General features: G+C 36.3%; 1 protein-coding gene and 1 non-coding gene across 2 annotated transcripts in view; one reads left to right on the top strand and one right to left on the bottom strand.

The window, feature by feature from the left end:
* The window catches only part of BBX (BBX high mobility group box domain containing), a 310444-nt gene that overhangs the window by 173718 nt on the left and 118152 nt on the right, over positions 1 to 18574 (bottom strand). Inside the window, exon 2 of the mRNA XM_049785679.1 lies at positions 846 to 919. The gene's annotated coding sequence lies outside the window, so the exon portion shown is untranslated. The remainder of the gene's footprint in view (positions 1 to 845; positions 920 to 18574) is intronic.
* LOC126026584 (U6 spliceosomal RNA) lies at positions 13886 to 13992 on the top strand. Its single transcript, XR_007501807.1, has one exon. It is a non-coding gene; the product is annotated as a U6 spliceosomal RNA (small nuclear RNA).

The following is an 18574-nucleotide window of genomic DNA, read 5'->3' as shown; positions in this document are numbered from 1 at the left end:
TTAAAAAAAAGAAAAAGAAGAAGCTCTGCCCCTCAAATAACAAACAAAAGAAATATAGTAGCTAAATAATTGTGAAAGTAGATCTTGAAATTTCAAAATAAAATTAAATAAAAATAAAATGCTATTTAAAAAAAAAGAAAGTTTAGTGTACTTCTTGAGGTGCTGAAGGGATCATATGTTTATTGGGGATCAAAACCAGGTCTACCACATAAGAAAGCATATGCTTAAACCTTTTTTTGGGGGGGCCACACCCATTGACTCCCAGGAGTTACTCCTGGCTATGCACTCAGAAATCGCTCCAGGCTTGGGGGACCATATGGAACTCCGGGGATCAAACTGTGATCTATCCTAGGTTAATACAATGAAAGGCAAACACCCTACTGCTTGTGCCACCGATGTAGCCCCATGCTTCAACCTTTTAAATCATCTCCATGGACTAAATTAATTTTTCTAATAAAGCCAATAGCGGTATGAAAACCAGTTTGGGAAAGTAGTTCCCAAAGCTACTAAATTACTCAGTCTGGGGTAATTTAATATTTACTTGGGTTTATTATCTACATATACTGGTTTAACATAAGTAGTACATTACTGTTAAAAAATCAAATTTTCAAAAATCATTCTTGAATTAATAATTTAAGAGAAAATTTAACTTACCTGATGTTGGTGATTAAAATATCACTTCAAAAAATAAAAACTGACCAAAAATACACAATTATCATAGTTCCCTGATTAATATGGAATATAAATAATCAGATATGAATAAGTCCACTGCTGATAGCATTCAGTTCTTGACTGAATCACTGATTACAGGTGACTATATGAAATGAACACAGCAATGTGCTTACCAGTCAAGTCAAGACTTTCCATTGTGAGTTCAATGGAACATCAGAATTCCCAACTTCTGTGATACAGCAAGATTCTACAAAAGACCACAGCAAAATGGTTTTAATATGGAGAGTCACAGAGGGCCTTTAAAAATAAAGTTGACATTTGGTCTCTTTAGCGAGTATTCCTAATTACTGGACTAATGCATAATTATTAATATAATGAACAGCCACATAATAAAAACCAGGAAAATTATTAAACATCTCTTGGCTAATTAGAAAAAAGTCTTGTTTATTGTCAGTTTTAAATGAAGATAGTCACTAAGTTAGTAAATGCTTTTCTGCGTTACAATCCCTTAACTTTCTTTAGCAAAAAGATGCGCACAGTAGCTAAAAGGAATATTTACAATGATAACATGAAACAGACATGCCTAAACTGTATCATATTCCAATATTAATTTAAATTTTAGTTTCTATATGAGAAACATTTAATTTCTAGAATGCTTCAGTAGTAATAAAAATTTCATACTCAACAAAGTCGATCTCCTGACCCCACAACTGGAATTTATGATTATTTCCTAATGATTAGTAGGTTATAAGAGGTTCAAAATAGATATCTTGTTCCATTTACTGACTTAAGCTTTATCAACAGTATTAGTCATCTTCTGACCTGGTTTTAATTTTTTCCCTAATTAGTCACTATGAAATGTAAGAAGTTTTATACTTATTAAATATCAAAATTGTGTGGAATGAATCATCTGAGAAATCCCATCTAGACATAGATGATTCAGTTGTCACCTAGTACTACTGATGAAAATAATATTGGGAAAGTATTAATGAAATATTAAATGGTTTCATATGGCTTCACAAAAGATACTACTCATTCATCCTTATTATTTGAGACAAGAATATGATAAAAAAAATAAAATCAGAACTTTCAAGCAAACTATACAGAACGCATTACTCCTGTTTTTACTAAGAATACAATTCTAAAATATAATTAAATTGCTGGCATAAAATTAACTCTTAATTATTATAAAATTAATCTTTCAAATACTGCCTTTAAAATCACATATACTATTATATTTATTCACAAATATTTTCATTATGTTAAGAATATATGTCATTATAGGAAAATATTAAAATATAAAATGAACATAAAAACTGTGAAGTAAATAACTATAAACAACTGTCAAATAAGCTGGTATAAACTAAAAATATAAATGTACTGCCAAAATTTGGAGAGGAGACTTCACCATTTGTTTTGACAATATGGGGTTGATTCTTATTTTGGCTTCAAGATTTGTTTACTTTTTTGCTTTAAGAAGTGTGCATATGGTCCAGACAGACAGCTCTATGGGCTGAGTACATGTTTGCATGTGAGAGGTCCAGGTTCAATCCTTGCATGATCTTCCGGGCACCATTGAAAATAACCCATAGGCACAAAGCCAAGAGTAGCCCCTGAATCCAGCTAGGTATAGGTCAAAAATGAGAAAAAGTTCATTTTGTTTTCTTTTTCTTTTCTTTTTTTTTCTTTTTGCCACACTGGCTGTGCTCTCAGGTCTTATTTCCAGTTTGGTGTGAAGGGAACCACATTAAGTGCCAGGGATAGAACCCAGGTCAGGTGTATGCACAGAAATACCTTAACCTCTATACTATTTCTTTGGTAATTTTAAAAATAAATTAGGCACATGTTATCTGAAAAAAATATGCTAATATATTCTATATGCTTTTAGGGGATAAAAAAATAAACTCATTAGTCTTAAGATAACCTTAAGAGATTTGTTTCATAGATACATAGAGAGAGTAAACTCTCAACTTCAATATTTTTAAGCTGTTAGCAATCTAAATAGTGTAACTGGAACAAAGTTAGACTCTTAGACCAAATGGGCGGAATTTTTTTGACTCCAGAGACTGGACCCTCATGGATCGTTCAGCTCTGACAAAAGAAAAAGTATGAAGTGGACCAAGGACAGCCTCTTCAATAAGTGGTGAAGGAGAAACCTGTCCATCACATGCACACACATACAAAAAAATAAAAATTATGCCCCTTTCTAACACTGCACACAAAAATAATATCAAAATGAACCAAAGACTTAATATTAGACCTGAATCCATAAATTGTATTGAGGAAAACACAGTACACTTCATGGCATTAAAGCTAGAGGTACCTTCATGAATGACCAAGCAGTTTTGGTTTTTTTTTGGGGGGGGGCACACCGGTGGTGCTCAGGGGTTACTCCTGGCTCTGCGCTCAGAAATAGCCCCTGGCAGACTCAGGGGACTGACTATATAGAATGCCAGGAATCAAACCTGGGTCGGCTGCATGCAAGGCAAACATTCTACTGTTGTGCTATTGCTCCGGTTTCTTGACCAAGCAAATTTTAAAAAATTGTTAAACATATAGGGCTACATGAAATTAAGAAACAGCTTCTGTACTGCAAAAGAAAAGATAATCAGAATAAAAAGAAATTCTGGCAGAAAATATTTGCCCATCCTTCATCTCATAAAAATGTCAGGGGGAGTAGAGTGATAGTATGTAAGGCACCTATCTTGCATATCTTACAAAAATACCTGGATTTAATCCCAGGCAAACCATATGGCTCAGTGATTTGTTTAGAGTCAGGAGTAAGCTCTGAGAACTACTGACTGTGCATCAAAACCAAAATAAGAAAAAAATACCATTGAAAAAAATAGAGATGATCATAAAATTCCTGAGAAACATATAGTCAAAGGTACATAAAAAAAAAAAGTGCTCCATTACTTATAATCAGGAAAATGCAAATCGAAACAACAAGATTTTTTTTTTTTTGGTTTTCGGACCACACTCGTTTGATGCTCAGGGGTTACTCCTGGCTCAGCACTCAGAAATTGCCCCTGGCTTGGGGAGACCATATGGGATGCCAGGGGAATCGAACTGCGGTCCTTTCTTGGCTAGCGCTTGCAAGGCAGACACCTTACCTCTAGCGCCACCTCGCCGGCCCCTAAAACAACAAGATATTAAATCATACCAGGTAGAGTGGCACATATCATAAAGAACAAAAGCAACCAGTATTTCCTTGAATGTGGGGGGAAGAATGGACCCTTAATTACTGCTGGGGAATGTCAACGGCGCAATCATTTTGAAAAACAATATGGAGATTCCTCAAAAATCTAGGATTTCAGCGTTCATATAAACTGGCAATTTTACTTCTTAGCATCTATCACAAAAGTCCAAAACCAAAAGAGAGTTACACTCTTATGTTCAATGCTATATTATTTACAATAGTCAAAATTTGGAAACAACCCAATATCAAAGAACACTTGAATAAAGAAACTCTGGTACATATGCACAATGATATACTACTCAGCTGTAAGAAAAGAAAAAGACAAAACCATACAATTTGCTGCTAAAATATAAATAGTTCTGAAGTTTTGTGCTGAATGACATTAGTTAGAAATAAAAAGGGAGATTCAGAATGATCTTCCTCATATGTGGGATATAATGACACTTGACTAAGGAAAAACAAAAGTCCAAAGGAAACAGAAATGGAGAACTAGTCTTTACAAAGGAGCATGGGGAATTCCAAGAGATAAGGGAACAGACCTGGGATAATAGTGGAAGGAAGTGGACAAATTGATGTAGGGTCAGTAGTGATATGTTTTGTGTATTTAACAGTGCTGTCAGTCTGTTAGATGCCTAAAAATATTTAATTTTTAACTTAATAAATCTTTAAGGATTATGTAAGTATGCCTTATTTTGGTTCTTGTTTAATATTTTATCACCTATGATCTGCTGAGTAATAAAATAGAGGTACATACTCAAAGCAGCAAGATCAAAAAAGGAGATTACATAAAAGGAGCATCCTTAAAATTTAAAGCAGATAAATCACAAGCAATCCTTAAGGCCCAAAGGGAGTGGTGGGATGTAGTGAAAAAATTAAAAGAAATGAACACCTCACCAAAAATACTTTACCCTGTCAGACTCATTCAGGTTTGAAGGGAAGTTTCACAGCTTCACAGATAAACTCGAAGATATTATCTAACTCGAAGATATTACAGATACAAAACCAACCTTAAAATAAGAACTGAATATGCTACTTTAAGGCTAGACAAATTCCACAAACATATCAAACTTCTACAAAAAGATGGCACAAAATTCCATGACAATGATATCAATGTCAAACGACTAAATGCACCAATTATGAGACACAGGAGTGACAAAATGGAACAGAAAATTTAATCCAACAGTCTGCTGCCTGTAAGAATAACATTTGATTAGTCAGAGCAAACACAGACTCAAAGTCAAAGGTTAGAAGACAATCCTTCAATCAAACAACTCGCTCAAAAAAAGATGGGGTGTCTATACCAATATCAGATAATACAGACTTCAGGCATAACAAGATAATAGAGACAGAGAAGGTCATTTCTTATTAATCAAGGAATATCAAACTCGTAAATCACACTCCTAAACATATATGCACCCAAAAAGGGGCCAGAAAAAATACTTAAAATGGCTACTAATAGACCTGAAGAAAGACTGGTCCACCCTTTTTTAAAAAATATAGACATTCCTCAAAAAAACAAAAATTAGAAATTTAGCTCCCATCAGACCCAATAGTACTGCTCCTGAGAATATACCGTAGGGACCCAAAAACAAAATTCAGAAAAGCCCTCTGCACACCTATGTATGATCATTGCCACACTATAGCAACGTTCAAGTGCTCAAACACAAGTGAGTGTATAAAGAAACTGCTAAATGTACACAATGCAATACTATACTGCTGTTTGAAAAACATGAAGTTATGAAATTTGCTTATATGTGAACAGAAACAATGTGTTATGCTGAGCAGAATGAGTCAGAGGGAGAAGGATACACACAGAATGATCACACTCACAAAAAATAAGATAGTATGGTAACAATTTCCAAGACAACAGAGACAAAGGACAGGAGGACCAGTCTCTGATAGGAAGCTTGGTACAAGGAGTTGGGGAGTGAGGTTATGGCAGAGGAGGGACCACAATGACGATAGCTGGAAATGATCACTTTGGTCAAGAAATGGGTATGGAAAGGACGTAAAGGACATGCGTGATACCCCTTCAGTTAACAATACTGCAAACCAGGTCTAAAGGAAAATGAGGAAAAGAAAGAAGAAAACAATGTCTGTCATACAGGCAGGCATGGGGGAGGGAAAAAGGGAGAGTGGGACAAAAATGTGCACTGGTAAAGGTACGTTAGATATTGTATGACTGAAACTCAATCATGAACAACTTTGTAACTGTATCTCACAGTAATTCAATTAAAATTTATTTCATTTTAAAAAGTGATATATGGGGCCGGAGCAATAGCACAGTGGTAGGGTGTTTGCCTTGCATACGCCCGACCTGGGACGGACCTGGGTTCAATCCCTGCCATCCCATAGGGTCCACCCAGTCTGTCAGGCGCTATTGCCGAGCACAGAGCCAGGAGTCACCCCTGAACGCTGCCGGTGTGGCTCCCAAACCCCCCAAAAATGTAAATGAAAAATAAAAACAAAAGTTAAAAAAAGAGGCAGTTTCAACACAAGCATGTCTGCATTTATGTCTTATTTGATGGAAATGGGTGGCTGTGTGAGGTGTCAAAAGAGAGATGGAAAAGCAGAAGAAAAGCCTTAAGTGTGAGTACAAGTCCTGAATTATTGACTACTTTAATGTGCCCTCAGAACAAAGCTAGTGCAGATTTTTGTCTGAGCCACATATGCCTCCCTGTGTTATCTGAGATCCACTCTGCTTTCACTCAAGCTAACACCCACACAAGGCCTTGGATTCCTGACTCCACATGATTTAGCAGCTATCACTATCTCCTTAAGAACCTAGTCCCTATCCTCTGGCTCTGACCCATAATAATGCCATCCACATGATTCAAACCAACCCAGGCCTAATCATGGTCTGGCAGTGCTCGGGATTCCCACTGAGAAAATGCATCTTGTCACAAGGGGACAGCTACCTATTAAGTATTGTTTTGCTTTTTACTATAAATTAGGCATCTGACAAGGCATCTGAGATCACTCTCTTTAAAAGAGTCAGCCTGAAAAACCACTAACATATCCCAAAGCAATGTAGTTTGTGGACGTTTTGCACATTGCCCCCATGAGATGCTATGATTTAAAACTTATTCTAAAAATGGTGAGGTGCCACTTCTGACAATGAGGCCAACTTCCAATTAGTGTTAATATTCAGAATAGTATTCAGAGGCACATCATGGTAAAATCCCTTCATATGCCAACACCGTGTGTTTTGCAACCTGATGTCACTTACTCTCTACTCTGCTCAAAATAGACTCCAAGGCAACCATAGTGCCCACGTACATGGAAGAATATTTAATCCCCATGAATGACTGCTTTTCTGATGTTTTCATCAATTCTCTGGGTAATAGATCAAGCTTTAACTAACTCATTTTCATACATAACCCTAATTCAATCAAGCTCAATAAAAGTCATTTTAGTCTGCAATTATTTGCTAAAGAACAATTACATCCAAATAAAAAAAAAAGGTGGGCATCATACAATACATGAATACATGGATACAAATGCTTCTCTATTTATGCAATAAGAATCAACAACAAAAAACAGACAAACAGCTAGAACATGAAACATAATTTTTCTCATTGTTCTGAAAACAGAATATTGCTTTGAACCTGAAGTCAATAACATAGAGATACAAGAAAGAAATTTTTTAAATTATTATGTCCAATTAAATTTATGCTTTGAATGATGCTATATTTTTAAAGCTAAGGGTCAGCATGACCTTTGAGAGACTAAACAAGACCCAGGTCAAAATCTAACCCTCTAACATCTATTTTTTCACTAAATTTTCCACTTGTTTCCCCCAGTGATAAGTCTTCTAATCTCCATTCTGCAATTTATGTTTTCTTAAGGGATTTTTCCTGTTTTGAAACTACTCCTTTACGTGAATACAACTTGTATCTTTCCCGGGGCTTAGTCTCCTCCACCCCTGCTGTAGTGCCTGGACAGAATCCAGGGCCTCCATGCAAGCCATGTGTTCTACCACTAAGTGACATCCCTGGTCCTTTCTAACTCACTTACACATTTACAAATGAAACTTCAACGTCATTTATAAACAGCTACAAACTCCAAGATCATATTTCTACTATATAGCATGTTCACAGTAAAATAAAAATAAATAAAACAGTAATTTAAATAAAGGTTTCCTTTTCCTGTCTTATTTATACATATGCTCCCTTGCCTTGCACTTTATATTCCCTAAACTCCTCAGCATTAACATGAAGTACATTAAACAAATAAGAGTGTGAAAAACTATATCTCATGTTCCGTGGTTCACCACAGGCTGAATGTTTTTCTCTATTCTAAACTGATGCCTGAATTCCAGTTATATCATTTACTAAACTATCTCCAATGAACAAGCTATAGTAAGATTATATATCATAATCATATATTACTATAAAGATAAAATTAAATGCAGACAATATAAAGTATGAATAAAATAACATGTTTGATAAAGTCACCCAGTGTTACATGCCTTTTATAGCTAAAGCTTAAACCACAGCTTTTTTTTCCCTTATCTTTTTTAAATAATTTTTATTGTGATCCATGTGAATTACAAGTCTTTGACAGCTATATTTAAGATAGATAGTGACAGTGAAATGGGGCAATTCCCACCACCCGTGTTGACCTCCCTTTGCCCCTGTTCTCAGCATACATCCCATACTTTCTCCCTTTGCTCCCTGGACTGCTAGTGTAACAGGTCCCCTTTGTTTATAACTTGCTGTAGATCTTGATTCTGTTATCGCTGACTTTTGGTTTGGTGTTTAGGTCTGATTATTATTCATTTCCACTCAATGTTCATGTGTGTGTTTGCTCCTGATACTATCCACTTTCTTTTTCTTTTCCCCTTAATTTTTTCCATGTATCAATATTTAACAGAAATTATATGTGTGAGCTATATAGAGAATGAAACTCTCTTTTAAAAATGCAAGCCTAAAGTAAGGATTTCTATGCCACTTTCCTACCCCTATGCCTCACATTTACTCATTACCAGAGCCTTTCAGTTAAGAAGCCAAAACATAGTAATAAAGGCAAAACTATTTCTAACTTTCCCTAGATATCTAATAGCAGTTAACTAAAGTTAACTAAAGTTAACTGCTACATAATTGCAATCAATGCATTTGTTTGGACTTTCCAAAGTGGTGTCATGAAACACTAGCAAGCTAAAGAAAATTCCACCATTTCTTTTTTAATGTTAATTAAATGGAAAAATGAAAAATTAAGAAATACCCTCTTTTTCAGTAAACAACATTGAACAATAATAAAAAAAAAATGCCTTTTAGAATACCTATCACTTTAAACTACATGCCAACAAAATAAAATGTAAATAATATAAACTATTTATAAAATATATTATTTTAAGAATATATAAAATCAGGGGCCAGAGTGATCAAGTAACAGGTAGGCTCCTTGCCTTGCATATGGCTGACCCAAGTTTGGTCGCCAGCATCCCAGATAGTCCACTGAGCACTGTCAAAAATAATTCCTGAGCAGTAAGCCCAGAGTAAGCCCTGAGCACCAATAGGTATAATCAAAACCTTAAAATATATGTACTACATAAAAGTAAAAATATTTTATATGGGGCCAGAGCAGTGGCACAAGCAGTAAGGCATCTGCCTTGCTCACGGCAGCCTAGGACAGACCGCGGTTCAATCCCCCGGCATCCCATATGGTCCTCCAAGCCAGGAGTAATTTCTGAGTGCATAGCCAAGAGTAACCCCTGAGCATCACTGGGTGTGGCCAAAATACCAAATAAAATAAGATAAAAATATTTTATATATTAAAATACATAGAATATTTTAAATATTAAAACCCTATTATATGTGGTAATCTAATTGATAACATACATACAAATAACCCACAATAGTAGAAGTGTATAATAAACGTCAAACTGATGCATAAACAAAATAGTTGATGTGCAGGAGATGATTAAGGCCAGAATATGACATGCTGGTGGTGACTTGAACTACTGGGAGAAAGGATAGAGGAGAATGCTAGAGGCACAGGCACAAGGATGCATAAAGGTTCAAAGCTGGGAAGAATCATGCTAGAAGGAACAGGAGGCCACAGCTGAAGTACATGTTTCACATTAGAAAGTGAAGTATGAAATGTGGACAACTGAAAAAATAATGCAATTTGCTATCAATACTCAATTTAGCATCAAAAAATAGCAGAGCACAGTGAATAGTATAATGTTGTAAAAAAATCACACTATGTCAGAGCCAAAACCCAAGCCCATCACTAATCATTCTGAAATTGCAAGCTAATTTCTAAGATCCTATAATCAACCTTTTCTCATGTGCAAAATCAGAACAAAACCTACACAGATTACACTGGACTTAAAGTGTAATAGAAGGTAGTACACATGGGAAGGTGTTAGCAAATATAAGTACTCGATGTAATCTCTCAAATTAAAGACAAGTAGTAAAAATTATTTAATAAAGTTATAGAAGAACACACAATGAATGGCAGCATTCATTCAGATATTTGACAGATTTTCCCCAATTGTTTTGCTGTATATTTTGTTTTAATGTATATGGTTTTGTCACCTGATTAATTCTGAAAGTCAGAAGAACCATTTTTTACTTGTGCCCCTTAAGTTGGCTGATTTAAAAAAAAGAATATTTTCCTATGATAATCATATGCTATAAGATTATTGTTACGGGGACCATGGTAAACCATGAATTTTTGCAGTTCCCAGAAGTAGCAGTGGAAAATGAGTAGGCATTAGTCCAGTCAGATGGCGTGGCAGGGAGGCATTGAATGTCTCTTTTATATCCCCGTGAACTGTATAAATGTGTCTTTGACCTTCTCGGGCAGGGGAAATTGCACATTTAAGGCAGCAGTTTCGCTTCTAGAAAGGGTATAAAGCCATGCTTTCCAGCAGCTACATCAGGAATGCCAACAGGGAACCCCCAGGTATTTGGGGAAGATTCATTAGCTCTATCAAGCCACTGACCACTGAGCTGGAAAATAAAAGGTCAGGAAAATCCCAACCCCGCTGGTAACCTGTCTATGCATTACCTGAGTTAGCTAACTGCATCCTGCTCTATTACACACTCTAGGATTTCATTTGTACATTTAAGAAAAGTTTCTGTGAACGAAACCTACTCAAGGAACTTAAGACCAACTTGTGCTGTGAGGTTAGAAGACAGTTAGCTCTTTCACATCAGCAGAAATCATGCTCTCACTTAAACTTATTTTTGGGGGGGTTGCACACTCCAAGGACTGCTCAGGGATCACTCTTGTGGAGATGAGGAGGGAGCAATACATGGTACCAGGTGTCAAACCTAGGTTGGTAGCGCTCAAGGCAACTAACTACTCTACCTCCTCTACTATGGCTCCATTCTTCCATTTGAGCATTTTTATTCAATGTCCTTTAATTGAACAAAGGGGGCACCAGAGAGAAAGAGCATAAGTAAGGCACTTGCCATACATATGACAGATCCAAAACTACATATGATTCTTTGGGAACTACTAGGACTGATCATGAATACAGAGCCAGGATAAGTCCTGAGCACAGCAGGGTGTGGGCCAGAAATTGAAAGTCCAAAATGAAGTGAGGTCTTTAAACAATGTATATACTTTTAAATAGAAAACATTTTGTTATAACAGATAAGTGATACTGGTTTTTTTCCTTTATCCTCTTATTAAACTTGCTATTTATCTTTCTTTTCTTTTATTTTATTTTTGGTTTTGGGGTCACACCCAGCAGCACTCAGGGGTTACTCCTGGCATTATGCTCAGAAATTGCCCCTGGCAGGTACGGGGGACCATATGGGATGCCGGGATTCGAACCACCGTCCTTCAGCATGAAAGGCAAATGCCTTACCTCCATGCTATCTCTCCAGCCCCCTATTTATCTTTCTTAAATCACTCAAAGACCATTTAAAGATACAGAAATTTTGTGGTGGTATAAAAATATGTTTTTACTGAAGTTTACTTTTATATAAATAATATTCCAAATTCACAGAGAAAAGTCCCTGACTCATTCATACATGCTTACCAGTCAGCAACTTAGCAGCAGACTCTTGTTGCAGAAGTTTTCATGGAAAGAATATCCTTGACAGAAAGACATAAAGAAGTCTGCTCAAAAAGGAGTCAAAACACTCCCTTGTGAAGTCACTCACTCAAAAATAGTGTCCCTGGGACAAATAATACACATTATTTATTAAGGTTTTCAACTAGTTTGCGACCTTTGAAACCATATCCCAGGTATTCACAGTATTTTTCCTATTACTCCATACTGTTGGCCTTGTAAGAGTAGTAAGTACTGTTCTCTAGTAGACAGTGTATGAAATCACAGTATCACAAATGCTGGAGGCAGATGACAGAAAGCTCAACCTAACTCAAAGCCAAAATCAAGGGTTTCTGCTATGATCAGTTCACCTCCATCAGCATTTACGCTTCTAGAATATCATTAATCAGTATAATCTGCAGTTTGCTTTTGAGAACAGCAGGAGGCTCAACACCAGGTCATGAGATCCTGATTCTTCCTGTGGCCATTCATCGCAGCAATGTTCAGCGGAAAAGAATCTTTAAAAAAACAGCTTCAATGCTAGAGAGATTGTACAGAGAATAGAGCACTTGTCTTGCACTCAGCCAATCTGGGTTCAATCATCATCACCCCATATGATGCTAAAACCCACCAGAAATATCCCTGACTTTAGAGCCAAGAGTAAGTTCTGAAGGAGGGAGGGAGAGAGGGAGGGAGGCATTGGGGGAGGGAGGCATTGGGGGAGGGAGGAAATGAGGGAGGAGGAAGGAAGGAAGGAAGGAAGGAAGGAAGGAAGGAAGGAAGGAAGGAAGGAAGGAAGGGAGGGAGGGAGGGAGGGAGGGAGGGAGGGAGGGAGGGAGGGAGGGAGGGAGGGAGGGAGGGAGGGAGGGAGGGAGGGAGGGAGGGAGGGAGGAGAGAAGGAGGGAGGGAGGGAGGGAGAGAGGGAAGGAGGGAGGGAGGGAGGGAGGGAGGGAGGGAGGGAGGGAGGGAGGGAGGAGTAAAAAGCAAAATAGAGAAAAGCATAGTTTCTCAATCTTAGGGTTAAGCCAGAAAATGCTTATAGGCTCTACAATACTTTCCCTTTTCTAGTCCGAAGACAGTAAAAGAAACCTTTTGTATGATGATTATGCAAACTTTTCCTGTGCTTCTTAATATTTGCATATCTTGGAGTAAAAGTTAACATTGGTGGAAGGAGAAAGGTATACTTGTCAATCTTGCTGTGAAACTAAAACTACTATTATAAATAAAGAATAACAATTTTAAAAAGATAATGGCAATTTACTGCATTCTAATGCATAACACATAGTAAATGCAGAATGTATGCTAATCAGGTGCATGTTGTCTGTGAAGTTTATGGTTGAGAACAAACTATCAGTAGTTAAATTTGAGGGAAGCTAAAGGTTATATTAGATTTTCCAATGCACATGGTCAGCACGCTTACCTCCCACATTATTCATTAATGAAAGAATGACCAGTTGGAAAGATAAGCTGTAATTCTCTCTTGTATGTTCACTCCTACTAGAAAGTTCTAGTAATAACTGAAATTGTATCTTCCATTAAAACTAAGTATAGGACCTACAACAATCTTTAAATAGTATAAAAAATCCTCAATAATTGTCCCCTACATTTGCTGCTACTGTCATAACACTAAGTAGTAAGTAATATAAAATGATAGAACCAAATTAAGCAACTTTTAAAAAATATACAGAAGGTATCATCCATGTATTTACAGTGGTAGTCACATGATTTAGCTTTCATCCTTAATTCCAAAATGGTAACCCTCAGAGCTCTGGATTATATAACTCTAGCCTCAGTGCTAGAGAGATTGTACAGAGAATAGAGCACAGAGAGTTATGTAAATACAGGATGAATGGTGAAATGTACTTCCAGAAGCAACCTAGAGACATTTAACAATTCAATATGACTCATTAGTGTATTGAGATTTTAACATTATTTATAAAAAATATCAGACTTTTCACCTTTCTAATTAAAAAGAACACTCACTATAAAAGCCTTATGTGGTGCTCGCTTCTGCAGCACATATACTAAAATTGGAACGATACAGAGAAGATTAGCATGGCCCCTGCGCAAGGATGACACGCAAATTCGTGAAGCGTTCCATATTTTAAAAAAAAAAAAAAAGCCTTATGTGATGGGAGAATAATAGTCACAAAAATAACCTTTTTTCTGTATTAGACTTTCATAAGCAAATAAAATATTATACTTTGCCAGTATGTATGTATTTCCTATCTTCTGGTAAAAACACTTTGATTTGAGAGAAAATATTCCTCCTTAGTCACTCTCTACAAACCTTAAGTGCAAATGAATTATTCCTATACATGGATGTACATGGAATCGATTATGCTGAGTGAAATAAGTCAGAGGGAGAGATAAAGATGCAGAATAGTCTCCCTCATCCACTCATCTATGGGTTTTAAGAAAAATGAAAGACATTCTTGCAATAATTTTCAGAGACAAAAGAGAGGAGGGCTGGAAGTTCCAGCTCACTTCATGAAGCTCACCACAAAGAGTGATGAGTGTAGTTAGAGAAATAACTACATTGAGAACTATCCTAACAATGAGAATGAATGAGGGAAGTAGAAAGTCTGTCTAGAGTACAGGTGGGGGTGGGGTGGGGAGGAGGGAGATTTGAGACATTGGTGATGGAAATGTTGCACTGGTGTAGGGGGGGTGTTCTTTACATAACTGAAACCCAACCATAATCATGTTTGTAATCAAGGTGTTTAAATAAAGATATTAATTTAAAAAATTCAAGGAGAGAAATATCATTACGCTTAGTTAGATTCTTCCATCTTATGGCGCAGAGCAGTCACACTGAAAACTGGGGAAGAAACCTTAATCAAGGCATAGCATACAAAATAAAATAACATATGTTTTTCTATAATTATTACTAGTGCCTAAAATGAGATTGAAGAAAAAAGGTAAATAGAATAACTTGCAGTTTTGTTATAAGAGAAAAAAAAAAAAACAGTGAAAGTATTTAAATTTCATACCTCCTGAAAAGAAATGAGAGTGCTGATTTATTTTACTCTATTTCAAATCCTAATTCCAATACATTTATTCAAATGATCTAGTACTTCATGAGATTCCACAGGTCAAGGTGTTTACATTTCAATCTGTATTCTTATTACACGAATTTCTATTTCAATTTATATTTCTTCTAAAGAAAAGCTTCAGCTTTCAACAAAGACACTAAAAAGATCAGCTGATATTAATCCAAGTTCTAAAACCAATTCTAAGGTTATTTCCAATGTCTTGAAATGTGTTATATATGCTGTTATACTTACGTGGATAGTGGCACACAATTCATTCCCCTTACCTGAAAATCTCTTTTCTTAAAGTTGTGGGGGTAGAAGGTTTGAGATGAAATAGTTGAAATATAATATTTTTCTCTGATGAGTTACCATACGTAATTTTGAATAGCACATCCAGGTTTTGAAGAATTAAAGTGAGAAATAAGAACATCAAAACTACTCATTATAAATTTTTTCAAAGGGGCCAGAGCGGAGTCACAGAGGTAGGGCATTTGCCTTGCACATGGCTAACCTAGGACAGACCAGGTTCGATCCCCTGGCATTCCAAATCTTCCCCAAGCCAGGAGCACATAGCTAAGAGTAACCCCTGAGCATCACCAGGTGTGGTCCAAAAAATAAAAAATAAAAAAAAATTTCAAAGATAATCTTCTTGATATGTTTAATTGATTTTATAGATAGTAACAGTCATAAAGAACCAAAGATGAGGATTATATGATATTTCTTATCAGCTTAATTTAAGCCTCTTTGACAAAAGCTGAGCAAATTATATATGATGTATTCCCATATGAATACCCATATAAAATTAAAACAAAAATTTCAAAATGCTAAGTTTTCTAGGTCTGTAGTTTCTCAATCTCCAAAGACTGCTAGACTGCTCTAATTGTATGGCAAGAACACAGTTCTTATCTTTTACTTCGGAGGTAAGATGGAGACAAAAGAAAGGCTTATCATTTGCAGGTCAATTTAACTTAGGACACATTTACAAACAGTTTTGTCAATAAGGTTTTTACATTGTCTCAGAATGTCAAAGTCAGCTTTGAAAATCTTAAAGTGAATGTCAATTATTCTACACTATAGTAATACAATTTGGGTTCTGTAATTTTGGCTTTTGGTTTATGGTCTTTAATAAATCTAGTTAGTCTTAAAAGTGTCTATGCAATATATTTTTCTTTTTAATAATTTCATTATTTAAACACCATAATTACAAACATAATTGTAGCTGCATTTCAGTCATAATAAGAAAACCCCCTTTCACTGTGCAATCTTCCCATCACCAATATATTTTGCAAGGAAGTTCATGATATAGTCTAAGATACAGATAAATCTGTAAGAAAACCTAATACTACTGCTAACAAGGTAATATCAGTTGGGTTCCCCCTTTCCCATAAATCACTTTGATTGCTCTTTCTACTTCAAAGCACCATTCAATGTGTCAACTGAGTATTTTGAGTGTGCACTAATTTTACACAGAACCAAGAATGGTATGTATTAGATAACAGAGGTAAAAAAGAGAACAGTTGTCTAGTAGGAATGAAATCTTTTATGAAACTCCAAAAAAAATCAGATAATATTTCTGATTAAGTGGAGGTGAAAATTCATATGTTGCCCACCTACTTCCACCATCATTCTGAACCTGAGCACCTAATTCACAGGAAAGAGAATGTTGGGAGTGGATTTGATACAGTTAATGTAAATCTGACAACATCTAACACACCATATGATTATCTTTCAGAGATGGCAAAACATCTATAATCTATCTAAATGAAATTATGTATGATTCTAAGAACACCTTTCTACTCTCTCAGAGATACTCAACTACTCAGAAGTCTTAAGCTCACATAACATAAGCAGAAATTTTAAGAGCTATATGGAATTTGTGCAGGACACAGATAACTTATCCTTAAGCCTTGTAATCTAGAATCCAAACATTGCAAGAATCTCTAGTTTACCAAAATCAAAGTAATATGGCTTAGAATTCATTATGCTCACCAATGATGGGTCCCAGGATCCAAGGCTCTATCCTCCTTGCTCTAACTATCAGAATTGCAACAACTGGAGAGAAGTTGTTATCTTGGGGAACTAGAAACACTGGCCTGGCAGCCAGGTTCTATGAACAATCAACAAGTAGCAAAAAGAGCACATGCATTGGCAAGATTTACATACAAGGCAATGCTGTTTTAAAATGACAATGTCTAGGGGCTGGAGTGATAGCACAATGGTAGAACAGTTGCTTTGCATGTAGCTGACCCAGAAAGGACCCGGTTAGATCACCAGCATCCAATATGGTCCCCAGAGCCTGCCACCAGCAATTTCTGAGTGCAGAGACAGGAGTAACCCCTGAATGCTGTTGAGTGTGGCCCCAACCCCCAGCCCCTCCAAAATAATAAATAAAATTACCTTAGGCTATTAGCTGTTTCAATTTAGATCTTTAAGTTTGATTCTAAGCAATAAAATGAAAATATACTCTCTGCAACATAATAGTAAAATCTTAGAGGTGTCCTAAACACTAATTTCTTAAACTATGGATTAAAATACCATGAGGGATAGTAAAACTGAACGTGGGAGTTGTGAACATTTAGCAATAGTAAAGAGTTTCTAAAAGTGCAATAACCAAAACATAATTCAAAAGTCAAACATGTAATGAGTTCATGATATTTCTGACATGTTTCTCCTTGTTATGTTTCTCTGAAAAAGTTTAAACTCTGTCCCAAACCAAATGATTTTTCAATCATCTCCTTGACCCTGCCACATTACCACACAGTTATTTTGTGTATGGTTTTTATTTTTCCTTAAGTCCAAATATTTTCACAATTTTCTTCCCAGTGGTTAACTATCACCACTGCCTGCCTGGGGCACTTTGAGAGGAAGATGTGATTTAAGCAGCAGTTCCAAGAGCTGAGTGAAATGGGGGATGAACCCAAAAAGAGCCCAAGGGCTTAGAGACCTGGGCTGTGAGACAAAATGGCATTATCTTTCTGTCATAGAAAAGCTAAATGCCCTGGTGGCTAGGGGGAGGAGGAAGCTGAACAGTTCTGTTCTACCTGGATGCAATCCAGCTTGTGATCCAGTTACATGAAATGACATGGAATGAACCAGTAGAAAAGTTGAGTGGAGAGCAGGATTTGTGAGTCATAAAAGCACGCATTGGTGAAACCTCTAGTGAGAGATGCCATACATACTGCACATAATGGAGAAGGAAAAGGGCAGAAATTCAAGAATCAAAACCTCAGGAAACCCTCATTCTAAGTTTGTGACATTTCCTTTATACTGCACAAAGAGTAGGGAAGGAAGTATGAGAGGTCGTCATTCTGACCTATGACTGACAGTCAAGAGTTGGGGTGATCTATTGTGGGAGGCCTACTAATCCTAAAGTTCCATCTCTGTATAGCATACTGTATCTCGGTAATATAGCACACTATATATCTATAATATATACTGTTCTTCCATGGCCCTTCCTTAAGCTTACATTTCCACAGATCTCTTACAATTACAAAAGATCTCTACAGCCTGAAGCAAAATATGTTTCACTCACCAAAATTTGTTCCCTTAGTCAAGTCAGGTCCAATTGTCAGTTAGAACAAGTTAAAAAAGACAAACGATAAAGCCAGCTGCTTAGGGACCCATAATAACTAGAAAATTCACTGGAGTGGGGAA

This window comes from Suncus etruscus, chromosome 13, assembly GCF_024139225.1.
Source record: "Suncus etruscus isolate mSunEtr1 chromosome 13, mSunEtr1.pri.cur, whole genome shotgun sequence".
Taxonomy (NCBI): domain Eukaryota; kingdom Metazoa; phylum Chordata; class Mammalia; order Eulipotyphla; family Soricidae; genus Suncus; species Suncus etruscus.
The sequence above is the reverse complement of the archived record's forward strand: the minus strand, read 5'-3'. Positions and strand labels throughout refer to the sequence as shown.